This window comes from Pleurodeles waltl, chromosome 7 (assembly GCF_031143425.1).
Source record: "Pleurodeles waltl isolate 20211129_DDA chromosome 7, aPleWal1.hap1.20221129, whole genome shotgun sequence".
Lineage (NCBI taxonomy): Eukaryota > Metazoa > Chordata > Amphibia > Caudata > Salamandridae > Pleurodeles > Pleurodeles waltl.
Window position 1 is genome coordinate 488,234,307 of NC_090446.1, and position 17,740 is coordinate 488,252,046.

Below are 17,740 nucleotides of genomic sequence, written 5' to 3' on the forward strand. Positions count from 1 at the left end.
AACCCCGCCTAAACGAAATACAATAAGACTAATCTTGCCCAGTTGTCTTCATTGTCTAAGTGGAAATATCTAGAGAGTCCATCTGCATTGGAGTGGTTACTCCCAGATCTTTGTTCCACTCTATAGTCCATTCCCTGTAGGGATATAGACCACCTCAAAAGTTTGGGATTTTCACCTTCATTTGTTCTAACCATAGGAGTGGCTTGTTGTCTGTTTGAACAAGTAAGTGAATGTCAAACAAGTATGGCCTCTGCTTCTTTCAAAGCCCAGACCACAGCAAAGACCTCCCTCTCTATGGCTGACCAACACTTTTCCCTGGGGTCAACCTTCTGCTAATGAAAGCTACAGGTTGGTCCTGGCCCTTTTCATTCAGCTGAGATAGTCCTGCCCCTATCCCTACCTCAGAAGAACCTGTCTGCACAATAAATTGCTTGGAGTAGTCAGGGCTTCTTGGTATAGGAGCAGAGCACATGGCCTGTTTAAGGTCATCAAAAGCTTATTGTGACCTAGCTGTCCACAAAACTTTCTTGGGCATCCTTTTAGATGTGAGGTCATTTAAGGGAGATACAATTGAGCCATAGTTCTTAATGAACCTCCTATAGTACCCTGTCAGGCCTAGGAAGGCTCTGACTTGGGTCTGAGTGGTAGGGGCAGTCCCATCCAGAATGGTCTTTATTTTGCCCTGTAGTGGTTGAATCTGGCCTCCACCTGCAAGGTGGCCCAGGTAAACCACTTTTCCCTGCCCTATCTGGCACTTAAGACCTTGATAGTGAGGCCTGCTCTTTGCAGAGCCTCCAATACATTTGCAAGGTGGACCAGGTGATCCTCCCAGGTGGAGATAGACACCTATATCATCTAGATAAGCTGCACTGAAGCTTTCCAGGCCTTGGAGAACTTTGTACAACAGCCTTTGGAATGTGGCAGGTGCATTCTTTAGTCCAAAGGCCATCACTGTAAAGTGATAGTGCCCACTAGGAGTGGAGAGTGCAGTTTTTGGTTTGGCATTTTCTAACAACTGGATCTGCCAGCAGTGCGGTCTAGAGTACCAAGATAATTGGCAGAAGCCAGTGTATCTATGAGCTCATCTGCCCTTGGGATAGGATGAGCGTCTGTTTTAGTGACACTATTGAGATCTCTATAGTCCACACAAAACCTCATCTCCTTTTTACCATTTTGGGAGTGTGGCTGTGGAACAAGGACTACAGGACTAGCCCAGGGGCTCAATAACTCCCAGGTCTAACATGTTTTGCACCTCAGAGTTTATGCACTCTCTGATATGATCGGGCTGCCTGTACATTTTACTTTTAACAGATAGGCTGTCACCTGTGTCAATGGTGTGTTCATACCATGTAGTTTGACCAGGGGTCAGAGAGAACAGTTCATAGAACTGTTCCAGGAGATTTCTGCAGTCATCTTTTTGTGACTCAGAGGGGCAGTCTGCAAGCACAACCCCATCTACTGAGCTATCTACTGTATTGTGGGATAAGAGGTCAGGGAGAGGATCACTCTCTTCCTGTCCCTCATCAGTTGCCTTGAGTAAGGTCATATCAGACCTGTCATAGTAGGGCTTCAAGTGGTTCACATGACGTACCTTGTGGGGCTTCTAAAAGTGTCTAGGTCCACCAACTAGGTGACCTCCCACTTTCTCTCCACAATGGTATGTGGTCCACTCCATTTGTCTTGAAGTGCCTTGGGAGCCACAGGCAGCAGTACCCACACTTTCTGTCTTGGCCCGTAAACAGTCAACACAGCCTTCTGGTCATGCCATTGTTTTTGCAACTCTTGGCTGGCCTGAAGGCTTTTGGAAGCCCTCTTCATGTACTCGACCATCCTAGATCGGAGGCCTAGTACATAGTCCACAATGTCCTGTTTTGGAGGCTTCAGAGGTTGCTCCCAGCCTTCTTTCACAAGAGAAGGGGGACCCCTAACAGGGTGCCCAAATAGAAGTTCTAAGGGGCTGTAGCCCACTCCCTTCCAAAGAATCTCCCTATAGGCAAAGAGGAGGCAAGGTAATGGGACATACCGCCTCCTTTGGAGTTTCTCTGAGAGGCCCATTATCATTCCTTTGAGAGTTTTATTAAATCTGTCAACTAGTCCATTTGTTTTGAGGATGGTAAGGAGTAGTGAATTTGTAAGTGACACCACACTTCTTCCACACGAATTTAGGTAAGCAGACATGAAGTCTACAACTCTGTCTGATAGCACTTCTTTAGGAAAACCCACCCTTGAGAAAATTCCCAGGAGGGATTTGGCCACTGCAGGAGTTGTAGTGTTCCTAAGAGGAATTGCCTCTGAATACCTGGTGGTATAGTCCACTACCACCAGTATAAATCTATTGCCAGAGGCTGTTGTAGGGTCCAGGGGGCGAACAATATCCACTCTCAAAGGGCACCCCAACCACTGGTAGTGGGATTATTAGGGTGCCACCTCTCTTGCCACTGGCTTGACTGGTGGCACAGGTGCGACAAAACTCCTTGGTGTCTTCAGACATGTGGGGCCAGTGAAAGTGAGGGACAAGCCTGTCCCAAGTCTTGCTTTGCCCCAAGTGGCCTGCGAGGGGGATATCATGTTGTAGAGTTAACAGGAACTCCCTAAACGTCTGAGGGATAACCAGTCTCCTAGTGGCACCAGGTGTAGGGTCCCTTGCTTCTGAGTAAAGGAGGCTGTTAACCCAGTACACCTTATGGGTGCCACTGATATCCCCTGCCTCTTGTGCTGCATCTTGCTGCCTTAAGCTCTCCAGTGTGGGACATGTCTTCTGTTCCATACTGAGTTCCTCCCTTGTGGGACCTCCTGTGCCCAATAGCCCAGCTGTGTCAGCTTTGAGCTCCTCTGGTGTAGGTTCCCCCCAAGGAGTAGATTGTTCTCCCTCAAGGGTTGAATCTTCACTGGGTGCTGGAGCAGGGGGTAACTTTTGTACCCCTTCTGCTTTTTTGTTTGGGAGCCTCCTGGGTCATTGTTCTAGGCTCCAGGGCTCCCTTTTCCTTTTGTTTCTTTGCCTGTGCTCTCGTGAGGGCAAAGATATGTCCAGGAATGCCCAGCATTGCTGCATGGACCTCCAGTTCCACTTCAGCTCAAGCTGAAGTCTCTAAGACATTACCTAGCAGACATTCTACAGGTAGTTCAGAGGACACTGCAACCTTTTTAGGGCCAGTAACATTCCCCAGCTAAAGTCAATAACTGCCATGAGGTGGCACAAAGTGTTACTGAGAGCATCAGTCACTTGGTAGGTGTGATTAAGAAGGTGTTGCTCAGGAGACACAAGCTTTTCAGCCACCAAAGTGACACTGGCACCTCTGTCCCTGTGGCCTTAGCCTCAGCACCATTGATTAAGGAATGCTGCCTGTACTTACCCATGTTTAGGGGACAGGCACATAGGGTGGCAAAGTCAGTGCCCCCATTAGAGACCAACACAGCTTCAGTGGTCTCCCTGACTAGCCCAAATCCCATTACAGTCCCCAGGGTGATCCCAGCTACACTTTTGGAATGACTGCCGTTGTTGTTGTTACCACCACTACTGCTGTTGCTAGGGGCACTAGGAGCAGAAGTGGTATTAGTAGTGGTAGGGGGCTTGGTGCCTTTCTTAGGACAGGACCTGTCCCCTGCCTTATGGCCTTTGTTTTTACAAATGTAGCACCAAGGCTTCTTAAAATGTGAGGAAGAGGATGTATTCCCACCCTCAGAGGAGTTTTGTGGGCTTGATGAAGACTCTTTAGTTTTATCTTTGTCCCCACCCTTATCCTGATGCTTACCTGCTTCCTTCTTTTTGTGGTCATTCACTGAGTGTGAGTTTTTCTACTCATCCTGGTGCAGATTAATTTGTCTGCCTTCTTTCCCAGTTCTTGGGGAGAGGTCAGATCAGAGTCCACCAGGTACTCATGCAGCTGATCAGATATACAGTTATTCAAAATTTGCTCTCTTAGAATCAAATTGTATACGCCCTGGTAATCACTCACTTTGCTCCCATGCAACCAGCCTTCCAGAGCTTTAACTGAGCAGTCCACAAAATCTACCCAATCTTGGGAGGACTCTTTTTCGGTTTCCCTGAACATAATCCTGCATTGTTCAGTGGTCAAACCAAAACCATCTAATAGTGCATTTTTGAGTGCTGTATAATTGCCTGCATCTTCCTCTCTGACAGTGAGGAGTTTGTCTCTGTCAGAGAAGGAGACCCACAAGATTGCTGCCCTCTGCCTTTTAGGGAGCATCTGAACTTTACAGGCCCTTTCCAAAGCAGTGAACCATTTGTAAATGTTGTCTTCCACCTTGTAAGGTGGGACTATCTTGCTCAGGTTTCTATAATCATAAGAGTCCTCCCTGATTCTGGTGTCCCTAAAGCTAAGATTACTGCCACCATGGGGTACTAACCCCAAACCCTATCTTTCCCTTTCCACTACAAAGCACTCCCTATCTATGGCAAGCTGTTTTTGCAGCAGCCTCAGCTTGGCCTCCTCCAACATCAGTTTCCTAAACTCCCTTTCTAAGGAATCTTTCCCTGAGGTGGAGCAGTGGGTCCCCTTAGATACTGAGGAGACATGATTATTGACAGAGGAGGACCTATCCCTCCTCCTAGGAACTCTCTGGACTAACCGTCTAGGAGTAAAGGTGGGCCTCCTGACATGATGCCCCCACTACCTGCAATGCTCCTAATAGGGTTGTGTTGTTCCCCAGGTTCCTCCTGACCCTCTCCAGTGTAGCCTAAATCTACCCTGTCTAGGACTGGAGGGTCAGTTTCTACTTCCTCCTCCTCCTGGCTGCCTGCATTGTCCTGGTCACCCTGGAGGAGTAATACCAGAAGTAGACTGTTGGCATTCCTCCCTATCTTTAGTTTTCTAGAGGCATGTATCTCCCTCAGCTCTTGGAAGGTAAGACCCACACACTGAGAGTCTGGGGCCTGAGAGTTGTGTCCTACTGAAGACATTCTTGCTAGAGTGGTGTAGGTGTACATAACTACTCTAACAACTAGGCTTCCTAGGAAAGTTTGGAGCAAGGGCTATGCTAGACCCCTAGCTTACCCAAGCTTAGGAGACTAGAAATCCTGACAACTAGTTGTAGTGTGTACCTAACAGTTAGTAATGGTCTTTCCTATAGAAAGTGACCAGTGACAGAGTGGTAAGGCCATTGCAAGTTTTTTATCCCACTGCTGTACCACCAATATAGGAAGCTGGCCTGGTGTGTGGTAAGCACCTATGGTGTTATCACCTTATACCAGGTCCAGGTATCCCCTATTAGTGAAGTGTTGGCAGTTTCTAGGAAGCCAGGGATCTCTAGAGGTAGTTGTGGATGAGCAGCCAAGACATATCCAGGAGACTTGAAAGCTAATGCACTACCACTACAGTCAAGCAGCACTTAAACACATGAAAGAACCACACAGTGTTACAAAACAAAAGGTACTTTATTATATTAACACAACTACTAAAATACTGTATAGGCAATGCCCCATCTGGAGGTAAGTAAACACACTATTATATACACCTTAGCAATTAGCAAATAGCATAGAATGCAATAGGCATTGGTAAAAGCAATAGCAAATAGTGAGGGCCCTAAAGGTGGGCCAACCCACATATTAAAAAAGTGGAATGTGAAATGCAGTCCCCCACCCAAGGAAGTGGTATCAGTAGAGGAGAGCTGAAGGAACAAGCAACTCAAAAAGGTAAGTACCAGGGTGCCCCCCAGCGGATAGGAGAGAAGAGGTAAGTACCTGGTATTCCCCAAACCCAACATGAGCACCTTGGAAAAGGATTTTGCAAGACCTAGACAAGACTGGAAGAAACCAAAGGAAGATCTTGACAGAAGAGAACCTACAAAGGAAGGGGATCAAGTAAAGTTCGAATTGAAGTGTTCGGTTGTGGCAAGAGCCACTACCCACTCTTCTGTGGATGCAGGACCAGATTAATGGTGAACGGAGAAGGTCAGCAGTGCAGCACAGGAGCAGAAGAGGAGTTCCAGAAGTGATGCTCCACGTTGGCAGTGGTGATGCAGTTGGTCAGTGGTGCTGAAAAACCACCAACAAGCCTTGGCAAAGGCAAGAGTCAGAGAAGAAGGTTTTGTAAGGCTGAAGAGGACCAGCAATGTCCAGGGGACTCGACCCAAGGAGGGAGTCTGAGTGACCCTCAGCAGCTGGGAGAGCCACAAGAAGAGGAGGCAGCCCCCACAGGCAACCCACGGGCAGCAGACACAGGAGTCGTAGGGAGGCCCACTCATTTACACCTGGAGAAATATCCCACGTCGCTGGAGCAGCAGGCAGGAGACTGTGTGTTGTAGGAAGAAGTGCTGGGGGCCGGGTCTACAAGGAGCCTAAAGATCCTTTGGAGGAGGAACAATCAAGCCTTGTTAGCTGCAAGAGTCACAATGCACAGGGGTACTGTCCTGCAAGGAGAGGCAAGGGCTTACCATCTCCCAAAGTGGACAGCTGGTAGAGAAGACCACTCCAGACTACCACTTGTGATGCAGGATCCACGCAGTTCCGGAGGAGAGAGGATCCACACAACTGGTCGTCGTTGGTGTCTGCGGATGCAGAGGAGTGACTCCTTCAGTCCAAAGAGATTCCTTCTTACTTCTTGTGCAGGCTGAAGACTCTGTGCCCTCAGAGGATGCACAGCTGGGGAAATGTTGCAGTTGCTGGAAGGAGCCATTGCTGAAGGTGTAGATTGTTGGTTCCTGGATGGTCCAGTTGCAGTCCCAGTGGCCAGAAAATGAAGTAAATGATACAGAGGAATCCTGCTGGAATTCTGCACGTTGAATCTGAGGACCCACTAAAGAGGGAGATCCTAAGTAGCCCAGGAAGGGGGTTTGGCCACCTAGCAAAGTAACCCCCTATCAGGAGGGGGCTGTGATGTCACCTGCCTGACCTGTCCACTCAGATGCTTCCAGGGGCCTCTGCCCACCTTAGATTCAAGATGGCAGAATCAAGTTGCCGTCTGGAGGAGCTCTGGGCACCATCCCTGAGGTGGTGATGGACAGGGAAGTGGTCACTCTCCTTTCCATTGTCCAGTTCCGTGCCAGATCAGGGACAGGGGTCCCTGGACTGGTGCAAACCGGTTTACCCCTCCCAAGCCATGTAACACCTATTTCCAAGGGAGAGGGTGTTACCTCCCTCTCCCCCAGGAAATCCTTTGTTCTGCCTTCCTCTGCCTAAGCTGGTCAAGCAGCAGGAAGGCAGAATCCTGTCTGAGGGGTGGCATCAGCGCAGGATGCCCGGAAAACCAAAGAAGACTAGTAGGAGCATTGCTGGTCTTCCTTTAAGGAGCTCCCAGAGTGCACGGAATCATACAACCAATACTATAAACAGTATTAGTGTATGATTCCGACATGTTTGATACCAAACATGCCCAGGTTCGGAGTTACCATTATATAGCTGGACACAGCTAGTGATCTGTTTCCAGTACATGGGTAAAATGGCTTCCCCGCACCTACGTCCAGTGTAATGGAACTGGAGTTTGTAGGAGTGCCTCTGCTCCTGCACTCTGGGCTAAGAGGGCCTACCATAGGGATGACGTACAGTGACCTGGTGCAGTGACGTATAGTGAAAGGGTGCATGCACCTTTTCACGCTGGCTGCAATGGCAGGCCTGCAGACACATTTTGCATGGGCTCCCATGGGTGGCATAATACATGCTACAGCCCATGGGGAGCCCCTGGTGCCACAATGCCCTGGGTACCCAAGTACCATATACAAGGGACTTATATGGGGGTACCAGTATGCCAATTGTGTGGTGTGCAAAGTCCTAGGCAACTACATTTAGAGGGAGAGAGCACAGTTACTGGGGTCCTGGTTAGCAGGATCCCAGTTAAAACACACTGACAGCTGGAAAAAAGTGGGGGTAACCATGCCAAAAAGAGGGTACTTTCCTACATTTACTCATCAGCGTACAACATGTAACTAACTCTCAATATCCCAATAACCGTTAAAAGCCACACACTGACACCTCCCAAATTATTTACATAATGTCCTTCATAAGCCCACCCCTAGTCACTGGGTACCAACGCTTACAGTTCTAAGACACTACATTTCCCTCCTTCTTAAATAAGAATACTAGCAAAAATACGAACAAATAGCAGCATTATATTTCTTCAATCAGCCCTTTAGGTGCTCATACAGTCAGCCTGAGTGGTGTGAGGTAGTTGAGCTGTACTCAAGGTAGACCCCTCGGCTACAGGGTCTCATATTAGATCAGAGTCTTCAGGCGGGGCACTTTCCTCTGAATCTGCAGGAACTGATGATTTATGAGACAGATGTCTGAAGTGGGATCAGTCACCTGTAATGGATTTAACAGGGCAATGTGCCATTATCATGTGTCCTTTTCGTGTCACAACCTTTAAAGGTGCAGCATCTAATGGAGGATCTGCCTTCTGTTTTTGTTTGACAAGACCACGACCTCTTGATTTTTACAACTTCAATCAGCATAATACTTCATCTGCTGCTTCTGAGCCGCGTCAGTAGCATGAACCATATCATAATGTAAGGGTCACTCAGGAGTCCACTGTGGTAGTTTGTTGCACATGGTTCTCCCGAACATCAGAGTGGCAGGACTGTTGCCTGTAGTGGAATGAGGGGTTGACCGGTAAGCACAGAGGGCTTGGTATAATACCTGACTCATATCAAGTCCCTCTATTGATGCTCGTTGAATCACCCGTTTCAGGGTCCCCATAAATAGTTTCACTACAATGTTGGCTGAGGCCACAAATGTGTGCTTTTATGATGTTAAATGTTAAGACTGGCTAGAAATACCTTTAAACTCTTCCCTGTTGAACTGTGGGACGTTGTCTGACTTGAGACTGTCTGGTATGCTGCACATTGCAAAGATGTTATTTAGACCCTCAATGAGTTTGTCGTGGGTTATGGATGACATATCTTCTAACAGAGGAAATCAGGAATGTTTGACGTTGATCATCATAAAGCAATGTGCATTGGCTGGAGGCCCAAATAAATCAACAGTAATTCTTTCCCATGCATAGGTAGGGAAATCGCACATTGTCAGGGGATGCTTTTTAGTTCCCTCTCCACCTTCTCACCCTAATGAGGAAACCACATGCAATCCCTCAATGCCTTTTTAGTGGCCTGATGGTCTTCATGGGTGAGTTCAATAATTAGCTTTCTCAAACTCACAGGTATGACAATCCTGGGATCATTTTAGCACAATCCTTTTATCTGAAGGAGACCCTTAGTCGCAGATTACTTACCTTAAAATTTCCCCAGGCGTTAGACTGGATCCAGAGATTTTTCTTCAAGTAGTACCCTTGCGCACCATCGGGTGGCGTCGGTCGAATCCGTGTCCGTCATTGGTATTGTGGTCACCGTGATCACGTTGCAGTGATATATAGGCGCCAACCCGGCGTGCTGACATGCGTTCTTTTCTTTCCGCAACAGTCTACTTGCAGATCCGGAGAGAGCTACCCTTAGTCCTTTTTTGACTTAATTTCCACCGTATTGTCGATATTTTTGACTCTTTTGGTGCATCAAGGATGTATCAGAAGACAGGTTTTAAGCTGTGTTACACCTGTCACCGAATGATGACGGTGACAGATCAACACCTCGTGTGCTTGTGGTGCCTGGAGCATGACCACGAGGTGAAGTCATGCTCTGAGTGGCGGACTATGAACCCGAGGGCTTTGAGAGAGCAGTCCCTGGAGCTCATGGCGGCCTGGCACTTGACTCCGCATCTCTCCTGGTCTCGATCGAGAGGAAGGTCACGAGACCACTCACAGAGTCACCACTACTCTTTGTCATTCCACTCTAAGACTCTTATTATGACTTGGTGGTAAACATCACCGACCACTGTGCTGACGGCCAACAAAAGACCACCAGTGGCGGTGGATGGCATACCGCCATATAAAGATGCCAAAAATGAAAATCGCCCCAAACTTTTCAACCTTCACCCACTGCTAGGGCTACCGACGGCGGAAACACAGGACACCCCACTCTGCCACTGCCAAGCATACAAACCACCGCCCACCAAATAATGATGCACAAATCAGTTCGGCGGACAGTGAAAGCAGAACAACCATTGATGGTATCGACCTCTGCAGTCAGCAACGGGAACCGCCAACAACAAATGCACACATTGGCTGATTTGAAAAGCACACACCTGAGACACATCCACACCACTATAAAACACACACATACACACCCCACCATCATCTTCAACACCAATAAAATGACACATATTGACACCCCAACACGCATACACTGAACAAACCATCACACAAGTCACACACACAAAATCACCACTAAAACACCAACACTGCACACCCAGCATCACAAACCACACTCCCAAACACACAACAGCACTGTCACTAACTCACCTACAACACACCCCCCACAACTCACACCATGGCACACCTGCTTCACCGACAGGGAGCTAAGGACCATGGTGGACGAGATACTCAGGGTCGAGCCACAGCTATTCGGGGCACAGGTACAGCAGATGCCCTTGGCCAGGAAGATGGATCTATGGCAGAAGATCGTCAGCAAGGTCAGCGCAGTAGGAACCCATCCACGCACAAGGGATGACATCAGGAAGAGATGGAACGACCTGTGGGGGTAGGTGCGTTCTATGGCATTACGACACAACATCGCGGTACAGAAGACTAGCGGTGGTCCCCCACCTCTGGGAGGAGAAGGTCTAGGCTATCCTGCACCCAGAGGACCTCACTGGACTCCCTGGAGGACTGGACTCAGGTAAGTCAACGACAATACCCTGACAGTCACCACACCTGTAATGCATGTATTACTCCGTCCCTCTCACTACCACCATGCCCCCATCCCCTACCCAGCCCACAACACCCAGGCACTCCTATCCATATTTCCAGCATGCCCACAACCCCCATACAAATCACTATCCAGCCCCCTGTGCACAGTCACCAACCCATGCATGTAATGTAAGGAGCACTATAACACCCAGAATGCACCACCACCCCCTCACTAAATGCATCAAAAAGAACATGAAGGGACCCTGCATGCTACTACATGGGAATGTAACCACCAATTACTGCTGACCAGAGCTGCAAGGGACAAAAAAAGTGCAGGACACCCACATCTCTATTCCCTCACACACAGGTACTATCACCCATTCCCTCCGGGCGGAGACGTCAAGGAGTGCCAGTCCTCCACCTGAAGATGAAGGCCCCACTCAGGAGGGTGCAGAGGGATGTCTGGGCACAGAGCAAATCCCTGGCCCATCCCACAGTCCTGGACAGTCACCTCTAGAAGCCCCACCCAGGACACCACTGACACCCCTACCACTCAGCCACGACCATCAGCTCTGGCCCAACACCAGTGTCTCCAGGCCACAGACTGGCTGCCCACATGTACAGAGGCCAGAGTCTCCACCCACCACCAGGCAGGATGATGAAGGGCCCAGTGCAAGTGGGACTGCCAGACCTGTGCTGGGGACACAGGCACAGGGGGCTAGGGCCAGTGGGTTGGTATTAGTGGCCCTGGGGCCCAAGTAGGGATGCTGCTGCCCAGGAGGTCATTGCTGAGGTCCTGGGTGCATACCACCATTCCCAGGACAGGATGGGCCTGATCCTGGCTACGTTGGAACAGAATCAGAGGCTTCAGGTAGCACACCACCAGGAGGACATGGAGCAATTGAAACAGCTCAATGCCACCATGGCCTCCATTGTAGGAGTGCTGCACCATCCAGGCTGAGTCCACCACCCACCTGCAGACCCCTTCCACTAGCCAGGACACTGCCCTGCCATCAACATCTGCAGCTGCTATTGGAGTGGTAGCACTGCCAGAGGGCTCACAGGACACCAGCACCCCTTCTCCGGCAGCCCAGGTACCTCCTCGCAGAGGTGGTCTCAGACCGAGACATCCCAGTCAAACTGCTAAGACCAAGACCACCACCAGGAATTGACTCTGCCCTGAACTGTCTCCCTTGTGTGGCACTGAGCTACCTTGTTGATATGCCAGTGCCATTTCACCATCTTCCAATGGCCCCATGGACTTTGCCACTGTGCTACCAACAGCTGTGGAAATGTACCTGAAGATATTGTTCACCATATGCCCACTCCCCTCCACTGTCCCATCACTCATGTATGTTTTATCTTAAAATATATACACTTGTACACACAAACAGTCTGGCCTCATTTAATATCAGCAAGCAAATGTTAATGTGTATGTATTAGCCCGTTTCCATCATATTGCAGCTTTAATTTCAGGAAGGGGTCTGACAGACTGTCATGTTTGAAGTTATGTCACACTATACATTCCATTGCTGTAACACGCGTGTTTCTTCATTCTTAAATTTGCAGCTTCACTGGTAAGGGACACCACAGCACTTAGTACATAAGTCTCCCAGAAACAATGCATAAACCCATTTGCAGAATATGAAATGTACCTCAGAGTCACTGGAAATATAGCTGTATTAGCTGGGTTCTGGAGTTGATGTCTTCCCCCCCTCTTCTTCATAATTCTCATCCATCCTCTGAGGTGGCAGGGGTAGTTGGACAGCATCCTCCTCTTCCAGAAGTGGGATAGCTTTCCTCACAGCCAAGTTGTGTAGCTTGCAGCAGGCCACCACTATCTGACACACCTTGTCAGGACCATAGCACAGGGATCCTCCAGAGATACAGACAATTAAATCTTGAGTTCAGGAGTCCTATAGTCCTCTCTATCACCCTCCTAGTTTGACCATGTGCTTCACTATATTGGAGTTCAACATCTGTCCTGGGATTTCTCACAGGTGTGAGGAGCCAATGCATGTTCGGATAGCCAGAATCCCCTGGAAAACTCGGTGAAAGAGGGTTAATACACACACTTACTACTTGCATGCAGGTATGCCACTAGTACAGTGTCATACACACTCATTATGAGCCAAGCTCTGTCCCCCTGTAGTTGTCCCATCATGTGTTGCACACTGCTGTTTCCCAGGAAATAGGAATCATGGACTGATCGTGGGAACCTTGCAATGACATGAGTAATTTACTGATCAGCAGAACACACCAATTGGACATTCATAGAGTGAAAGTTTTTACGATGTCTGAACACATGTTCCTTTACTCTTGGGGTATGAGGGCTATGTGGGTACCCAATGGCATCTATCACATGGGGGATATTTTCAAAAGCATAGAATCCTGATTTGATGGTGGTGAGATCAGCCGTTTAGGGGAACTGGACATAACTTTGCAGGTGTTGCACGAATGCATTAACAAATTTGGACAGGATGTGGCTGAACATTGGCTGAGAAACACTGGCTGATATGCCCACTGTCACTTTGAATGAGTCTGTGGCTAAAAATGTAGCACAGATAGTACCTGCACAGTTGTAGGTATGGCATGGGGATTCCTATTCGCTGGCATCAGAACAGGCTCCATTTGTGCACAGAGTTCCAGGATTGTGGCTCGATTCAGGCGGTAAATGATGATGATGTGATGTTCCTCCATGGTGGTCAGATCTACCAGGGGTCTGTAAACAGATGGGGCCCTCCCTTGCCACATTGATCTGTACCTGTGAGGGAGGAAGGGTGACACATTGAGTTGGGACATACACTTCCATAACAAGGTCTCACTATTCATGTTGTACATGTGACACAATTGTCCCTCACACAGACACAAAGAACCTTTTAATCCTGTCAGGGCAATGTGTGGTGAGGTGTGTATGTTTTATTGCTTCACAGTGTAGACACAATTCTCAACATGATTTCATGAGGAGGACCAGTCATCCTAACAGTATTCGACGAAGGGGTGATGGAATGGAGCCATCACTAGGACCCCGGCCAGACAATGAAGGCGTGGTGGTTGCAAAATGGCAGCCCCCTGCCCTACAGGTAGTGTAGTGTAGTGTAGTGTAGGAAGTGACCTCATTCCGCTGGCGTTGGTCGTCATAGCGGTAGGCGGTGTTCACCTCCATGCACCTGATCATTGGGTAACATTGTTGTCAATGGGGAAGCCAATCATGATCACTGCCGGCGGTGACGGTGCACACCGCCATGGTATATACCGCCATTTTGCCATGTGCCTGCCACTTGACTCCTGCGCCTTGGGTAGGGAGGAACTCCACTGCGTGTGCTGCTGTGTCCTGACCCTGGTCCTTGAGATGGCACGTGCTACAGGGGAACGGGTCCCGGCCTTCATCACTGACAAGCTGGAGAAGCTGGTGGATGGGGTCCCACCCCTGTATGCAAAGCTGTATGGGCAACCAGAGGAACAGGTGAGTTACTATTTGTCCTCCTTGAATGTGTATGAATGTGGTAGATGCTTGTAGGCATTTTTGTTGGCAGTGTGAATGCTTACCCGTTGTGTGTCTGTCAGTTTTAGGCTTGGCTATTGTCTATATGTATGTCTCCATGGGCTATGTCAAATTGGACTGGCATGGCATTTGTGTATGGGGCATCCACAGTGACATCTTTTCTTTACTCTGTGTGTCCCATGCAGGTCAGCACCCATCAGAAGAAACGATTGTGGCAAGCCATCACCAAGGAAGTGCGGACCCTGGGGGTCTACAAGCCGCGAGCACCCACTGCAGGAAGTGGTGGGAGGACCTGCGGCACTGGGCCTGGAAGAGCGGAGAGGCCCAGCTGGGGATGTCCTCCCAACATGAGGGAGGTGCCCGTCAGACCCTGACCCCCCTCTAATGGCCTGCATACTGGCGCTGGCCTATCCGGATTTGGACTGGCGCTTGAAGGTAGCACACAGCCACAAGGGGGTGAGTACCAACCCTGTTATGATGCTACTATGATGAGTGTAGTTAGGTGCTATAGGGTGCATGCATTGTAGTGCCAGGCCCATAGACAGGTGTGTCCCTGCAGTCCTGCCCCCTCTACCTCCATAGGATATTGTCCTTGGGTAGATATGGCTGGGAATGTAGGCCTGTGAGGGGTCCCTTGTATGGGCTATTGGTTTAATGTGACCTCATGAATTTGCAGACTTGTTGTCTTGGCGTCTCATTGTTTTCCATTGCAAAGTGCAGCAGAATAGAGGGCCAGGGTGATAATGTAGTATATACTGTGGAATCATGCCTACCAGTCAGGGACACATTGATATCATATATTGTGTCTGCTGAGGGTTGGTGCCTGAGATGGGTGGGAGTGTATGTGCTCCAACATATTTTTCCTGGAATTGACATACTTATTTCTTCTTTTGTCCCCCGCCATCTGTGCTCTTGTGTCCTTGTGTGCTTTAGCATCATCTGGCGAGGGAGCTGAGGCACTGGCGAGGAGGGATGCTGCAGCCAACGGGACCCAGGAGGCAGAATCCACCAACACCAAGGGGACCAGTGGGTTGGGGGGCGAGCATAGTACCACGGGGGAGGCGACTACCACTGAAGGTAGTGACTCTGACACCTCCTCCGATGGCAGCTCCCTGGTAGTGGCGGACCCTACTGGGCCCACCCATTCTTTGCCAACTTCCGCCACCAACTATTCCATCACCGCTCACCCAGTAGCTCCCCACTGAGTAACCCGTGCCTGCTCAGCCAGGAGGGTGGTGTAGGAAAGTAGCATGGTTTCCCCCACTTTTGGTCTGTTTGTGAGTGTGTGTCAGTGTGTTTTGCCTGTCTCACTGGGATCCTGCTAGCCAAGACCCCAGTGCTCATAGATTGTGGCCTAATGTGTATGCCTGTGTAGTGCCTGTGTCACTGAGGCTGTGCTAACCAGAACCTCTGTGCTTATGCTCTCTCTGCTTTTAAATTTGTCACTGTAGGCCAGTGACTTAATTGACCAATTTCAATTGGCATACTGAACCCCCTCATAAGTCCCTATTATATGGTACCTAGGTACCCAGGGCATTGGGGTTTCTAGGAGATCCATATGGGCTGCAGCATTTCTTTTGCCATCCATAGGGAGCTCAGACAAACCCTTGCACAGGCCTGCCATTGCAGCCTGCGTGAAATAACGCATACGTTATTTCACAGCCGTTTTCACTGCACTTAAGTAACTTATAAGTCACCTATATGTCTAACCTTCACTTGCTGAAGGTTAAGTGCAAAGTTACTAAGTGTGAGGGCACCCTTGCACTAGCAAATGTGCCCCCACATAGTTCAGGGCCATTTCCCCGGACTTTGTGAGTGCGGGGATGCCATTACAAACGTGCGCTACATATAGGTCAATACCTATATGTAGCTTCACAATGGTAACTCCGAATATGGCCATGTAACATGTCTAAGATCATGGAATTGTCCCCCCCATTCCAAATCTGGTACTGGGGAGCCAATTCCATGCATCATGGGGGCTCCACCATGGACCCCCAGTACTGCCAAACCAGCTCTCTGAGGCTTGCACTGCAGCTACAGCTGCTGCCACCTCACAGACAGGGTTCAGCACTCATAGGGTCTGGGCAGCCCAGTCCCAGGAAGGCAAAACAAAGCATTTCCTCTGAGAGCAGGGTGTTACACCCTTCCCCTTTGGAAATAGGTGTTACAGGCTGGGGAGGGGTAGCCTCCCCCAGCCTCTGGAAATGCTTTGAAGGGCACAGATGGTGCCCTACCTGCATAAACCAGTCTACACCGGTTAAGGGACCCCTTGTCCCCTGCTCTGGTGGGAAACTGGACAAAGGGGAGTGACCACTCCCCTGTCCATCACCACCCCAGGGGAGGTGCCCAGACCTCCTCCAGTGTGTCCCAGACTTCAGCCATCTTGCTTTGCAAGGTGTGGGGGCACTCTGGAGGGCTCTGATTGGACAGTGCCAGCAGGTGATGTCAGAGACCCCTTCTGATAGGTCCATACCTGATAAGGTAGCCAGTCCCCCTCTCAGGGCTATTTAGGGTCTCTCCTGTGGGTTCTCTTCAGATTCTGCTTGCAAGTTTCCTTCAGGAATCCTCTGCAACAACTTCAGACTCTTCTGACCTCGGATCAACCGCAACCTGCTCCAAGAAATGCTGTAACTACAACAAAGTGTCCAGAAGAGACACTTTTCTTCAGGAACCTCAGCTCCAAGTCAGCAACTGCAACAGTTTCCACTGTGTGCATGCTCTGGGAACTCCCTGTCTTCATCCTGCACCAGAAGGTCCGAAGATATCTCCCGTGGAGTGACGGAGTCTCTCCCCTGCTCCAAGCAGGCACCTTCCAAGGCGACAACCGGTACCCTGGAACTCCTCTCACAGCGATGAGCATGCTCCTAAGGACACAGAGGGTGGACATCATCGACATAGATTGTCCTGAGCTCCTGCGGACGCAATGTGGAGGAGGTAAGACCTTGCCTTCCCTGAGAGCGGCGGTACCCCTATGTACTCCATCTTCTTTGCCTCCTGAGGCCTCTGTGCACCCTTTGCAAAATTCCTTCATGCACAGCCTGGCCCAGGTCACCAGCACTCCATCCTGCGACTCTCAACTCACTGAGTTCTTCTCCGGCGGACTGGGTCCTTCTTTTGTTGTGCTGCATCAACCGTATTTTGCACCTCCTTTGACCCCAGATCCTGCAGCTTCTGGGGGTGCTGGCTGGCATCCGGATGGCTCTCTAAAGTGCTGAGAGCCCCCTCTTCCTCCTCACACAGAGCTGAGGCCCCCAGGCTCCTCCTGGGTCCATCCAGCGCTCTTTTGACGCAAAAAGCACTTTTGTCTTAGCCAAGGCTTATTAGTGCCTTCCAACACGAAATCTCGTCTGCAACTATCTTCACACGGTGGGACATCTTTTGCATCATGCAGGAACCTGCTGGCATCTTCCTAGGGTGCATTTCTGCAGTCTTCGACTAACCGGGGAGACTTCTTTAGCACCCTCTTCTGGGTTGGCAGGGGCTCCTGTCCTTCCTGGAACTTCTTTCGACTTCTGGACTTGGTCCCCTTCCTTTGGAGGTCTTC